The following is a 13,617-nucleotide window of genomic DNA, read 5'->3' as shown; positions in this document are numbered from 1 at the left end:
TTCTGATTGCTTGACTGAAAAAAAAAACTCTTGAGAAGTTACAGGCTATAAAATTAACCCATAAAATCAATAGTATTTCTAAAACAACAACAACAAAATACAAGAGATAATAATAGGAAGAAAAGCTCCAATTAAAATAACCATAAAATACATAAAACATTTTAGAGTCAGTCAGTCAGACAATAAGCATTTTTAAAATGCCTACTATGTGCCAGGCACTGAGGATACAAAAAAAAGCAAAAGACAATTTACACCATAGAAGAGCTTATTATCTACAGTCAGTCTACCAACCTATGCTCAGTGCTTATATGGGTTTACTTAAGAAGTACTCCTTAAAGCAATAAAACTTAGCTTAAATAGGCAGAGGAGTATCTACGTGGCAAGTATGTGGCTGGCCCACACTGATACAATAAAAGTGACAATAATACCAAAGTCAATGAACAGATGTAGTGCTACACGAGTCAAACTACCAAAGAGATACTTTATATAGTTAGACAAAAGAATAACAAAATTCATTTAGAGGGCAAAACATCTAGAAAATCAAGGAAAACAATGAAAAAAAGTTAGGAATTAAGGGAAAATGGTACATACAGACCTCAAATTACATTATGAATCACTCATCAACACCATTTAATATTAGTTGAAAACAGACAAGCTCATCAATGGAACAGACTAGAAAAAGGAAGAACAAAAAAAATTGAACTCTTCAAACCCCAAAATATAAATTACCTAGGACAGAATTCCCTATTTAAACTTCCTTAAAATAAAATTAAGCTTAGATACCTTACACCATTTCCCACAATGAATTCAAAATGGGCAAATGATCTGACTATTAAAGATTATGCCATAAAAATTTTAGAAGAGAAACAGATTATATAACTTCTACACTTATGGGGAGAGATAAATAACCAAACAAGGGATAGAGGCAATTACAAACAAAATCTGATTATATTAAATTGAAAAGCTTTTACAGAGACAAAATCTAGGATTAGAAGGGAAGTGGTTTTGTTCGGAAAATATTTGTATCGATTATCTTTGATAAAGGTTTGATATGCAAGATGTATAAACAACTAATAGAAATATATAGGAACAAACAGTTCTCAAAAGGATTTCAAACAATGAGCAATCAGATGAAAGAATGCTCCAAATCACAAACAGAAAGTTGGTGAAGATGACAAAAGAGATGAATAGTTAATGATGGAGGAGTTATGGAAAGACAGGCACACTAATAATACCTTGTTGGTGAGGCCATAAATTGGAATTATTCAAATACATTGACTAAAATGTCCATATTCTTTGACCTAGAAACTTCACTGCTAGGCATATGCCCCAAGAAAGTCAATGACAAAAATTAAGGCTCAATATGCACCAAGTTATTTGTAGCCACACTTAAAAAAACGAAGTAGAGGAATGATTGAATCAACCCTGGCACATGAATATTGAGGAATACTATTGTACTGTAAGAAACAATGGATATGATGAATATAGAGAACGGAAATATTTAAATGAACTGATGCAATGTGGAGTAAACAGAACTAGGCAAAAAACATACACAATGTCTACAGCAATGCAAATGGAATGAACAAGAACAATAAACCAATGGAAGCTGACTGTTGTAAAATGATAATGACCAAAAGAAGATATTTTAGACAATAACCTGAGGTGAGGGTCCACAGGTGAGGAATACTGCTTATAGCATCAGACCTTTTTCCATGTGTTGACAGGTTTTACTGAACTTTTATTTCATACTTCTGTTATACACATACACACACGTATTTGTTATAAAGCATGACTGTCTGGGAAAGGGAACAGGAAGAGATATGAGAGAAATGTAGATGATGTAAACACAAAAGATATCAATTGATATCTATTTCTTCTTTTTTAAAATGTGAGCTACTTAAGAACAGGGACCATAGAAATATCCACTTGAGAATCAGTAGGGCACTGATTGGCTCCGAATGAATATAAATAGCTATTGTTTCTGTTTTGGCCAGAAACCCTGAGGGTCTTCCCTTCCCAGATCTTTTTTTTTTAAGAGGACATTTTTTGTCCCATTTCTTATTAAGCCTTAATCAGTGAATAGGCATTGCCTCAGTGAAACTGAGATCTGTTAAAGACCTTAGCTTGAAAAGTCCAAAGTCCCTCATTGCATCCTGGGCCATCTCCAGTTGTCCTAATCTAAATCTGGCCACTGGACCCAATAGCTCCTCACTCACTTAAATCCAATTCACTTGCATATCATGGCGTTACCTCCCTGATGTCATGGTCCTCTTGGAGAACAAATGACAAACAGCAAGTAGGGACCACTGATGGGAACAGCCTCTTTGCATTGGCTGTAGACAGAATGAGTTGTTCTTTTAAAAACAATCAGATTGGTACAGTCATATTCTCTCACTGTCCAGTGGCGTCCAGGGATGAGGGTCTTAGTTACCATGCACTAAATTGGATTGGAAGAAGGGCTATTTTCTGTCTCTCTCTTTAGGTCCTATGGCTCTAAGAAATGGGCTTGGGGTTTTGGTCTCTCATTTGTCCTTTTAGGTCCTAGGGGAAGAAGGACTGGCATGGGAGGAGGGAAGGGAGTCCTCAGATCCAGAAGCTCAAGCCACTGTGACCTTGGAACCAAGATTCCAGAAATGGTTTTGCTGCTCGCCCAGCAGAGAAGCCCTAAAATGCCAGGGTCCCAGGATGCATGTCCAGGGAGGGCTTTAGACTTGGAATTTAGTAGGACTGACATTATATTGGAGCCAAGTTAAACTGTGAACCTCATGCTCCTCTCCTCCCCAGACTGTGTTGATGATGGGGCTGGGGTGGAATTAAGCTCCCACTCCACCAAATGCTGAGAGAGAATGTTCTTATACCTTTGAAGTAAATATTCCTTTATAAAAAGGCTAATCTGGTAAGTGGCTCAGTGGAGTTCTGGGGATCCCTAAAACTGCAGAAAAACAATCGGTGTGGTCTTGAGCCACTGGCAGAGACTGCATTCCTCCCGAACCCCTTTAAGGGTATGAGAGAATATGGCGGCATGGAGAGGATAAACACTGTTACAAAAGTGCATAATAAATGCTTTTTCATTCATTCATTCATTTGTTCCCCAGGCAGGTTTGAAATGAAAACCATTTCTCCTAGGAACAGAACCAAGAGAATGGACTAGAAAGAAAATCACACTGTAATGGAGAGGTTGGGAAAGAGCGGCACCATTCACACATAGGTGGTGGCCAGAAAAAAGGAGTAAACTACTCTCAAGAATTCCAGAATAAAATCCCTACCCCATACAATGGTAAGGAACTCAATTTCCACATGCTTAGTGAGGGGTTTTCTTGTTTTCTTCCTAGATCTTATACAGCTCTGGAGTCTATCCTTTAAGTTAGGAAAATTGGCATTTTTTTTGAATACCCAAGTGCTGAAACTCAATTAGTATTGATAATGCTAGCAAAACAGGTACACGAATAAATAAGATTGCAATCTGAATATTAATTTTTATAGACTATAAACCACATTCTATATATCTGACAAGTGCAAAATGTGATTTTTATAACATCCAAGAAAATAAAAGAAAGAAAAGGAGTCACATTTTAGTGAGAGAAGAAACTATGACAGTTGCATAATAATATATGACTATAATGATCTTTAGGAAATAAAGGAATAATATTTACCAAACATTTCCTGAACTACTACTGCTCAGGAAAGATCTGTGCTTCAGGCACATATTCTATTAGTGAAAATTGTGGGTAATGTTGCTGAAGCAAAAACAGAACTATAGCATCACAAATCTAATAAAAGAATCCTTCTACTTTATTGACCTTCTTTGTATAAGATAGCAGTTGTATGCTACATGTCTCCACTTCCCATTTCCCATTCCAGAATGTCCTTACACAGAACTGCCATGAGAAGGTTATCACACATATATGGAAGGGCCATTTGCTGGTGTAGCCCTTATTTCAGTGAAGATTAATTACCTGCCCCTCCAGTGTCTTTACCATGGAGACTTGGTGGGCCAAAAGTGTATGCCCACAGGTGAACAGACATAACCCAGCTCTCCCTAAGTTCCTGTGTCCCTTAAGGGACTTTTGCAGTGAAGCAGCAGTCATGGGGGAAAGCAGGCAGAAGAGCCCTCTGGGAGTCCAAGTGGAACAGCATCCATGTTGACTAGCACTATTTCCTTTTGACTGGTAATGTGCAAGTGGAGAAAAGCATAGGTATTCGCAATGAGAAGTCTAAATTGGAACAACAGTGCTGGTGACCTTAAACTGAGAACTGCAGGGAGGTGGTGACCAGATGAGGGCACAAGGGAGAATGGTGGAACCAGTGAAGTCAGTGTGTCACACACAATCCGTTGACAAGACCTCTCTTCCTCTGTTCCTGGAGTGAGGAAGCCATTCCTCATATACCTGTTTTACCATTCACTTCCTGTTTCCTTTCCGATCTGGTAGGAGGAGGGACGTGGGTGAGAAAAATCATTTGTGTCCTCTCAGCACCCACCAAATTAACCCACATTTGGGCACATTTCTTTAACTGTTGATTCTCATTTCTATAATATTTGAAACTTATTAAAAAATCAGATGGTCAGTTAACATTAGTTTTTCTAACTATGAATGTGTAGAATGGCACTGAAAGAAGGGAACATGCCAGACTGCCCAACAAGGAGAGAGCCTTCTCTGTGTTTCCCTACCACATGGGCCAGAATAGCCCCCTTTGATTGGCTGTAAAGTCAGAACAGGCTGCAACTATAAAAACTGCCAGCCAGTATATCCCAAAGAGATCAAACAAATGGGAAAAGGACCCACATGTACAAAAATATTCATAGTTGCTCTTTTTGTGGTGGCAAAGAATTGGAAATTGAGAGGATGCCCATCAATTGGGGAATAGCTGAGCAAGTTGTGGTATATGAATGTAATGGAATACTATTGTGCCATAAGAAATGATGAAAAGGCTGACTTCAGAAAAACCTGGAAAGACTTACATGATTTGATGCTGAGTGAAATGAGCAGAACCAAGAGGACTTTGTACACAATAACAGCCACGTAATGCGATGACTACTATTGTTAAGCTAAACCCTTCTCAGCATTACAAGGATATAAGACATTTCCAGAGGCCTCGGGATGGAAAATGCTGACCACATCCAAATGAAAAGCTATGGAAGTTGAATCGCTATCACTTATTTTTACCTTCTGTCGAGTTTTGTTTCGTCTTTCTGATGGTTCCTCCTGTTGGTTTTAATTTTTACTTACAACTTCACTAATGTGAAAATATGTTTAATTGGAATATAAAGGTAAGGCCTATGTCAGATTGTGCGCCATCTTGAGGAGGGTGGGGGGGGAGGAAGGGGGAGAAAAATTTTCAACTCAAAAGCATATGGAAGTGATTGTTGATAAATCAAAATAAATTAATAAAATTTAAAAAAAAAACCTGCCAGCCTGGAAGAACCTCTGTCTTTCCTCCTGAGACCAGAGAGTGAAGCTCATACATAGAGCTCACAGAGAAGGTGCCATGAACCAAAGTGTGTGTGTGGGGGGGGAGGAGATAACAGCCCTCTCCCCTTTTACCACATAACTCTGAGAAATGGGCCTGGAGGTGTTTGTCTCTGTTCTGTTTTCTTTATTCTTCTCACGTTCAGGTGCAGGCAGCAATCCCCCACTGGGCTGGGGAGCTCGAGCCATGGCAACCTTGGAGCCAGGATTCTAGGTGAGATGTTGTAGCCAGCTAGCCTGGAAGACGAGCCAGGGTGCATAGAATTCAAGACCCTGCAGAGCTTTGGACTTTGAACTTGGGCCTGTGATCTATAGGAACTGAACTAAAGTATGAATCTAATTTCCTTCTCCTCCCCAAAGACTGAGGTAATATAGAGAGGGGATTAAGCCCCATGCATTGTGAGGAAAAGTGTATATTTGCTTTTTTGAAGTAAATATTCCTTTGTAAAAGCTAATCTGTTAGTGGTTAAATGGAACTAGGGTAGTGGTGCCTACCCCCTACAATCAGGGGAATACCACAGATAAGGGCTAGAGCTCAGCAGAGAGCCTAAACATCCCAAGATCCTTTAAGCCTCAGACCACACCTGGCCTTTGGGGACCAATATCTCATCATCCTGCAAGATTCAACCAGCCTTAGTACTCACATCTCATAAATACCCTCTGCCCCTCTGACTGGACCTTCTCATTGGAGGTTGGAGACATGAACTGCAAAATCTATATTTAAGGAGGAGGCCCAGAATAGCTATCTCCTTGTTTCCCAACAGCTTCACTACTTTTGGACTTCTGTGAGGTACTTTCCTCCTGCGTGTGTGTGTAGAGAGAAAGAGATAGAGATAGAGAGAGAGAGAGAGAGAGAGAGAGAGAGAGAGAGAGAGAGAGAGAGAGAGAGAGAGAGTATAGTACACACTGTATACTATACTCATACATACATAATATCACTGTAGCTGTCTGCTTCAGAGTTGAGAATACTTTGACCTGGTGGCTACATAATGGAGGTAGCTATCTTCTGAGCCTACGTGACCTTATAACAGACTTTGCTTAAAATTACAACCTTGAGTGTCTCATGTGGTCACTTTCTACATCTCTAGACTAGAGATGGACCTTCAAAGGAATTTCAGCATGTTGGCTGATATTCCTGATGTGTATGCCCGCATCACAAACTAAATTGAATATCAATTTTATGTATGTTGTCAAGTAGACTTTATATTATAACTAGCATACTCTACAGTCATTAGCTACCATGTCAGTCTTGCAGATAAATAGTATCAGTTTGGTCTCAAAGAATGTTTATCCTCACCTCAGTTAATAAACATTAAAAATGAGGAAAAGTAAAAAAATTGGATTTTAACATGGATAAAACCTCCATATTCTCAGATAATATCTCTTGGTAACTTATAGCTTATTGAGCTGCCTGAGAGGTTAAGTGATTTGCCCACAAGTCACACAGCAAATATTAGAGAGAGGTATGAATCCAGGTCATTCTGGTTCCAAGTAGAGTAGGCTATGCACTACGCAATATTACTTTACAATACAGATTTTTTAAAAAATTAGCCACAGTTTATTGTCACAGGCTTACTGATTTAGAGTTGGAAAGTACCTTAGAGATCATCCAGTCCAACCTCCTCCTTTTACTTATGAGGAAAATGAGGTCAGGAGAGTTTAAGTGACATAGCCAAAGTCACACAGGTAGTAAGTGAGAGAACTTGGACAGAACCCCCATCTTACGATTCCCAATCCAATACTCTTCCCATTGAAACAATCTGACTATATTCTAGAACAATTTAAAATTAATTTTTGTTTTTAAAATACAAACATAATTTTAAACAGATATAGTTAATACAATTGCATTGGTTTAAATGAATGAGTAATATGATATTCTAAATCTAGTACAATGTCCATTGATTGAGAAATGGCTACATCAATTGGTGTACATAAATATAATGGAATATTACTGTGTTGTAAGATATGATGAATGTGAAGAATTCAGGGAACCATGGAAAGATATATGAATCGATGCAAAGTGAAGTAAGCAAAGCCTACATATAGGTACATATATATGTATATATATTCACACATAATGATCATAAAAATACAAATGGAAAGAAAAAAATTAAACCTGAATGTTGTATAATTATAATGACCAAAGTTGGCCCTAAAAAAGAGAAAAGAAAATGTATCCCCTTCCCTTTTTTTGCAGAGGGGGAAGACTATGGGTATAGAACCAACTGCACATATTAGATGTCCCAAAAGTCTTAGTGCAGTTTTAAGCTTTAATAATGTTAGAAGTATAAATGCCACAAATTTTAAAAAAAAAACAATATTGAAAGGATGATTATTTAAATTTTTTAAATTAATTTTCAACACAACCCCTATCTTGCACTACACCTTCCTCCAGATGATTTTCAGACTTTAAAAATTTTTTTTCATAAGCTGCTACTCAGTGACAGAAAAGACTGCATTTGTAATCTCAGCTCTATAATCATCCAAAGAGATTTTCTTACATACATGATAGTTTTAATGTAACCACACAAGAAAGTCTAATGAAGATAGATTAGGTGACTAAAGGGGATCTCCTCAAATGGTCCACCAGAATGAGAAAGTCTTTCCAGAAACTGTTGCACATACAATCCAGAATGACCAAGTGTTCCATTTAGTTAAAATTTAAATTTTTATTCAAAATTGTTTTTTGAACTTTATTCAAAATTTTATCCAAAATTCACAAAACAGGTGTAAAAGAAATTTAAATTAGCTTTCAAATGATCTTTTTTGAAAGTCTGTAGCCTTTCTACTTCTTTAGTTACTAAAGTTTAAAAATGTACTAAGACTTTAAGGGATACCCCGTACTTCTTCGAATGAGAATCACAGACTTTGAGAACTGAACCTCAATTACACTATACTACACTGCTGAACTAGATTAAAATATAACTGGGAAATATTTAACAAAATACATAAAAGTATAACAGAACAGTGGTAATGTTAATATGAGGGCAGCTAGGCAGAGCAGTGGATAGAGCACTGAGACAGGCGTCAGGAAGACCTGAGTTCAAATCTAGCCTTAGATTCTTACTGTATGATCCAAGGCAAGTGACTTAATCATGTTTGCCTCAGTTTCCTCAGGTATAAAAAGAGCTGGAGAAAGAAATGGCAAACTACTCCAGTATCTTTGCCAAAAATACTCCAAATGGTGCCCCAAAGAGTCAGACATGACTGAAACAACTGGACAACAATACAATGTTTAATATGAGGTTTTCTAAGTCAATATGTGGCATCAAGGATCCTTATGTAGGGTTAGTGGCCTAGTTTCTAGGTGAGTTTGACACCACTATTCTAGGCAACACTCTTAAAAGTGGCAAAGAAGGCAATGACCCACATTGTGGGAGGGAGTTTCCTCACTCAAGAGTTTCTGGTACAATTGAAATCACAGGTTCAGTACCCTTCTGTTTACTTAACTTATCGTTCAGTTATTTTCAGTCATGTCTGGCTCTTTGTGACCTCATTTGGGGCTTTCTTGGCAAAATACTTGAGTGGTTTGCCATTTCCTTCTCTAGCTCATTTAATAGCTGAGGAAACCAAGGCAAACAGGGTTAAGTGACTCGCATATGGTCACATAGCTAGTTTCTGAGGCCAGATCTGAACTCTGGAAGATGAATCTTTCTGACTCTGGGCCCAGTACTCCATCCATTGTACCACCTAGCTGCCCCTATATGCTTAGCATTATGTGTCAAAACTCCAGATCAATGATCATAGCCACTGATTTTTCTGGTGCCCTTAGTAGAACAGTAGCCACATCAGTTCCTTAAGAGGCAATTCCCTGCTCGCTCGCTCATGCGCGCGCGCTCTCTCTCTATTTGCCACAGGGACGAGGGAAACAGAAGCAGCAGAAAAACCAAGGCACTTGCTGAGAACAGCGTGGTTTTTCTTGAGCAAAGACTTTGGGCCAGCTGAATCCAAGCAACAGTCACAAGCAGTACCACACTCTGCAAAGACCTCTCCCCCCCAACCCCCAACCAAAGAATAGTGGTTCTGTGTGCCCACTGTGAAAAGGTCTTTTATTTGTACATCAGTCTTTTCAATTGCACCCTCACACATACAAAGCGGTCACCTTTAGTAGGTATACCTATAGTAAGTAATCACCTTGACATACCCAAGTTGACAATTTACTATTAAGTCTCTAATCAAAAAATGAAGAAGCGTTAAGATAACTGAAAGGAAATAAACTACAGTCTGTATATTATTTAATAGTGTAACCTGACTTTGGGACACAGACTTGGGGAAGAGATTGAACTAATGGAGGGACAACTCCTAAACTCTCAACCTCTTCCTCATTCTCCAGCCACTTTTTGGGAAGGCTTATGAGTGGAGGAATGAAAACTAAGAGTAGCGGAGCAAACCAAGCAAGCAGGAAGAAGAGAAGACCATCACAAGTGAACGAGACACAAAGTGAGGGGAAAGCAGATGTAATCAGAAGCATGAGATGAGTGTGGAGCTATGAGGGGCGGATGAATAGGAGAGTTAACACCAGAGGCAGTGAATGGGTTGGGTCTGCTACAATGATGGAGAGGACAAGAGATGGATGTAAGATATCCATTCTCCCTTCCTCCTCTTTCTCTCTTTCCAGAGTGGAGTGAATGTTCTTGGTTCTAGGTTCTAGGTTCACTTTAACTTCTTTGCTTCATTCTGAGCTTGAGAAAGCTTAACCTTGGTTTTTGTTCATTTGTTTTGTTTTAAATGAGCACTTTGTTTTCTAAATCTGTAATTATGACAAAAAAAAGTTATCCAACATACCTCAACTGACATACTAATTGTTCATGAGTATAAAGGAAGTGGAGAGAGAGAAAGGATTCCCTGTTTAAAGACAAGAGGCTATCTGGTCAATGGAAACTGATCTTTGGGGCCTACAACTAGTTTAGAGCCACTGGGCAAAGTGAGTAGAATTGGGTATGGCACAATTGGCAAGAACCTCGAGTCCAAAATACCCCTAGTTTTAAAACTGTGAGCTGGTAAGCATCCCAGTTCGTGAAGGATCAAAGTTCAGGTATTTTTACTTTCCACTGTCCTAGCTGCCATATTTTGTTCATGCTGGGGGAGAGTTAAGTGTTTTAAAAACCCATGGGGGTGGGGAAAGAGTTCATGAATTGCACAGAATGGACAAGTCACACCCCTGAAGAGTGAGCTGCTAGTGAAGTTCTGCCCACATGAGGGGTAGGGAGTTGCCCAAGCATGCGTATGTCCCTGGCTCAGTAAATGACTGACAGTTCAGCTTGTCTAGTTCCCTAATAGTCAAGAAGTAGAGAGAATAGAGAGAAGAGGGGCAGCTAGGTGGTGCAGTGGATAGAGCACTGGCCCTGAAGTCAGGAGTATCTGAGTTCAAATTTGGCCTCAGACCAAACATTTGACACTTATTAGCTGTGTGACCCTGGGCAAGTCACTTAACCCCAATTGCCAAAAAAAAAAAAGAGAGAGAGAAGAGAAGAGATTTGGAGAAAGAAAATAAGAATAATAACAGTTTGTATTTATATAGCTGTCATTATGTGTCAGGCATTGTGTTAAGTGCTTTGCAAATACCATCTCATTATATCCTCACAATAACTCTGGGAGGTAGGTACAAGATATAAATCCCTAAAGGAAAAATTTTATATGCAAAAGTGGTGGCACAAAGATATGCTCTAAAGACAAGAAAGATACAATGTAATGCAAGGCACAAAAACAGAATTGATCATTTTGTTAACTAAAACTCAACAGGAAATTTCCTGCCAATCTAAATTAGTGTGGATCTGAATTACAAACTATTTAAAATATATTTTTATAACTTCAAATACATATTAGTAACCCCAATAAGGCCAACAGTGTGTTACCCTTATAGAGGCCCCATAAAGTGCCTACTTTAATTACTTCCTCTCAGTGGTTTGTAGTTAGCATATTAACTGTTAGAACTTCCATTCCTAGGATTTTTTTTTAAAGGTAATTGGGGTTAAGTGACTTGCCCAGGGTCACACAGCTAGTAAGTGTCAAGTGTTTGGCCTGAGGCCACATTTGAACTTAGGTCCTCCTGAAGCCAGGGTCTCTATCCACTGCGCCACCTAGCTGCCCCCATTCCTAGGATTTTGAACTAGAAGGGACCCATCGTCATATAGTTCAATTCTCTCACCTTACAGGTGAAGAAACTGAGATTAAGAAATACAAAGTAGTTTGCCCAAGATAATAGGTAGTAAGAGTAAGGATTTAAATGAAGGTTCTCTAATTCAGGCCTTTAAAACATTTAAGGAGGTTTGTGATTTTTTTTTTTTCAATATGACCCACGTATTGGAGACTTTCACATGATGTGAAGACCTGAACCAGTATATTTGGTAGTGTTTCAGAGTTTTGGTGATGTGGCAAGAGATTCAGTTTCTCCCTGCATACCGTTCACATGCAGAAACAGAGTAGAGTTCCTCTGATAGAAAGGCTGTCCTTTGTGTTGTATTTCTCAATTACTTGTTGTTTTATGTAAAAATTCCCTTAGGAGTCAGGATCATTGTTGTTGTTCAGTTGTGTCCAACTCTTCGTGACCCCATTTGAGGTTTTCTTGGCAAAGATACTGTGGAGTGGTTTGCCATTTCCTTCTCCAGCTTATTTTACAGATGAGGAAACTAAAGCAAACAGGGGTGGTGGGGGTGGGGGTGGTGGCAGCAAGGTAGCACAGTGGATAGAGCACTGGCCCTGAAGTCAGGAGGACCTGAGTTCAAATCTGGTCTCAGACCAAACACTTGACACTTACTAGCTGTGTGACCTTGGGCAAGTTAACCCCAATTGCCTAATAATAATAATAATAATAATAATAATAATAATAATAATAATAAAGCAAACAGGGTTAGGTGCTTTGCCCAGGGTCACACAGCCAGTAAGTGTCTGAGGCCAGATTTGAACTCAGGAGGATGAGCCTTCCTGACTTTAGGCTCAACAGTCTATCTACTGGGCCAGGGGTCATCTCCAGTCGTCCTGATTTAAGTCTTGCCACAGGACCCAGAAGGCTCCAGAGGAGAAAGTGAGGCTGGTGATTTTGTACAGCCCTCCCTCACTTAAATCCAATTCACTTGCATATCATGGTATCACCTTCGTGATGGCCTGGTCCTCTTTGAGAAGGAAGGACAAACAACAACAATTATTTACTGGGCCATCTAGCTGCCCATACCCTGCCCTTTTCATTTCCAAGATGGCTCTGTCTGTGAGAAATATGGTGATCCCGAAATCAGACATATTCTTTTCACCAGGTACCTATGCAATATTTCCTAAGATTTTCCATGACTTCAGGAGTGTAAAGACAAAACACCCATATCTTTCCCCAATTTTCTCTGATGGGCTATAAATTTAATTGTGGGCAATTGGGCAAAATCAGAAATTGTATTCAGGGCAGAGACCTGAGGGCACACAAACTTTGAAAGTGTTGATAGCACTAACAGTGAGCAGAAACAAGCGAGTTTAGCATCTAGTTAGAAATAATAGTTAAAATATAAACTTGCCAGATGTGTATACCAGGTAAATACCCCCTCTACTCTCTACTTCTTGTGTCTTCTCCAATAGTAGTATTACATTATTCCTAGGATTTTTTCCTGCGGGGCCTGTGTCAAGGAGTCTACCTCATTCCATCAACTGAATTTGCCACAAAACTTTTGATTTAAGGTTTTGGTTTTGATTTTGTTTTGTTTTTTGATGCTGCTTGCTCTGGGTGCCAAAATTACTACAAAATTACTAGTTAAGGTTCAAAATAAGTTTATTTCAACTGGCCAGGACTGCTTTTTTCCTTCCACCCCTTCTACTTTTCAGATAGAGGAATCTATAGTTTCCTTCCTATTTCCTTGTAACCTCATGGTTACATTACCAGCTATCAGGAGAATGAAGAAAAAAGGAAGAGGAAAACATTATTAAATTGCCTAACTTTAGAGATAAAACTTGAGCCAAACCCCTGTGTAAATGGTCATCAATTCTGAATTAGCAGGATGAATGAATGAAATTATGTTACGTGTCTAAACTCACCAGATAGGCTGACCTGTCATTCATCCTGAGCCAGAGGATCTGTCTGAGCATGCCTAGAGAGCTTGCTTCTCCTTTTTTCTCCCTTCCTGCGGGCAGTTCCTTTTGGAACTTATGCTGCTTCACCAGGGCTTTCCAT

This window comes from Phascolarctos cinereus, unplaced genomic scaffold, assembly GCF_003287225.1.
Source record: "Phascolarctos cinereus isolate Bilbo 61053 unplaced genomic scaffold, phaCin_HiC Scaffold_726;HRSCAF=1367, whole genome shotgun sequence".
NCBI classification, from domain to species: Eukaryota; Metazoa; Chordata; class Mammalia; order Diprotodontia; family Phascolarctidae; genus Phascolarctos; species Phascolarctos cinereus.
The sequence above is the reverse complement of the archived record's forward strand: the minus strand, read 5'-3'. Positions refer to the sequence as shown.